Source organism: Chiloscyllium plagiosum, chromosome 19 (genome assembly GCF_004010195.1).
Source record: "Chiloscyllium plagiosum isolate BGI_BamShark_2017 chromosome 19, ASM401019v2, whole genome shotgun sequence".
In the NCBI taxonomy this organism is placed as follows: domain Eukaryota; kingdom Metazoa; phylum Chordata; class Chondrichthyes; order Orectolobiformes; family Hemiscylliidae; genus Chiloscyllium; species Chiloscyllium plagiosum.
In genome coordinates this window covers 59047202-59049391 of record NC_057728.1, presented here as the reverse complement: position 1 = coordinate 59049391, position 2190 = coordinate 59047202, and positions in this window count along the sequence as shown.

Here is a 2190-nt window from a genome sequence, read left to right as displayed (position 1 = left end):
CACCCCCACCCTCCTCTCCCCTATCTCTCCACCCTTCAGGCTCTCTGCCTGTATTCCTGATGAAGGGCTTTTGCCCAAAACGTCGATTTTACTGCTCCTCGGATGGTGCCTGAACTGCTGTGCTCTTCCAGCACCACTAATCCAGAATCTGGTTTCCAGCATCTGCAATCATTGTTTTTACCAGATAGCCTTGCTTCCATTCTGTAGGGATTCTATGAAATCCTGGAATTCACTTCCTAACAACACTGCATTTACAATCATTCAATGTGCATTTTGATGTCAAGGGATATGGGGCTGCATGGGATTAAAATATTCAGCTCAATGATCATATTGAAGGGTGGAACAGGCTTGAGGGGTTGAATGGCCGACTCCTACTTCTATCTTCTATGTTTCTGTTGACTGGTTTACCACTACCTTCTCAAGGACAATTAATAATAGTTTTGCCCAGATTTTGGGATATCTAGTCGACATGGACGGGTTGGACTGAAGGGTCTGTTTCCATGCTGTACATCTCTATGACTCTATTTCATGAAAGATTTTTTTTTATAAAAAACAATCCCTTTATAATAGTCCCATCTCTCTGCTGGGATATGTTGCTAAATTCTGGATTCTGCTACCAGAGAAAGTAGTTTTTCTCCATCAATCCTGTGCTGTCCTTTAACCACCCTGTATCAAATTGATTCCACATTAACCTTTTTTTTAATGAATAGAAATACAACATTAATCCATGCACCGTGCTCTCATAATGTAACCTCTTTAATCCTGGTATCATTCTGCTGAACCAGACTGTCGTTCTCTTCAAAAAGACAAAGGATAATTTTCCTTTCACTCTTTCTGTCATTAGGGTAATTAGCACTAAATCACTTTTGCATTCATCAACCTGGCAGCTATTGCGTTTTCTAGAATTTTCTAACATTTCATAAGTCTTAAGTCCATGAATTTTCAGTTTCAAAAGCATTCAATGTCTCTAACTTTACAGTCCCACCTCCACCTTCAATCTTCAATTACTCAGACTCCAGAGGCTTATCCATTCATTTACCCTCATATTTTGCTTCATATTTGGTGATTGTGATTCACTTGTGTTGGTTCAGTCCTATGAACATCCTGTCTGTTCATGCTTTTGTTTTCTTCACCTCCCTTTTCTCCAACAAACCTATGTTTTAACAAAGTTTCTGGTCTTTCCCCTTTGGTTATTTCTTGATCTTAAGAACATTAACATACAGATGGATCTGGGCATGTGGGTCCACAGTTCCCTAAAAGTGGCAATTCAGGAGGCCAAGGTGATTAAGAAGGCATACTTGCCTTCATCTGTCGGGGGACCGAGTACAAGAGTTGGCAAACCATGTTGCATCTGTATAAAACCCTTGCTAGGCCGCATTTGCAGTACTGTGTGCAGTTCTGGTTACCACACTATCAGAAGGACATGGAAGCTTTGGAGAGAGTGCAGAGAAAGTTCACCAGGATGTTGCCTGGCCTCGAGGGCACTGGTTATAGGAAAAGGTTAAAAAGACTAGGGTTGGTTTCACTGGGAAGACAGCGGCTGAGGGGAGACCTGATAGAGGTCTACCAAATTATAAGAGACATAAATAGGATGGATCGTCAGAAGTTTTTACCCAGGGGTTGAAGTTTTAATTGCAAGAGACACAGGTTCAAGGTGAGAGGAAGATGTGTGTGGTAAGTTTTTCACACAGAGAGAGTCGTAGGAGCCTGGAATGCATTGCCTGAAGAGGTGGGGAAAGCAGGCACACGGGAGACATGTCAGAGGCATCTGGATGGTTACGTGAGTAGGGAGGGAATAGAGGGATACGGAGCAAGTAAGGGCAGGAAGTTTGTTTTTTTTCTAGTTTAGTTAGGGTATGATGACCAGTACATGCTCGGAGGGCCAAAGGGCCTGTTCCTGTGCTGTACTTCTCTTTTGTTCTTTTGTTCTTTCATCACAACAGCTTTTCAGCATTTAGAGAATCAACTGTTCTGATTTCTGTTGTTCAGGATCAAGACAGGTCAGAACAAATTGTGATCAATCTTTGATGCTCAGCACAGGCCCAGAAATTGAACCAATTATCTCCATTGAGTTTTGTAGAGAAGAGGCTGTCTTTAGATTTAGCAACAGGACACATTTGAGAGAGGTAAGATACCTGTAGGAGAGATAAGGTGCCCTATGGGAGATATCAAGTAACCTTTAGGATTGCT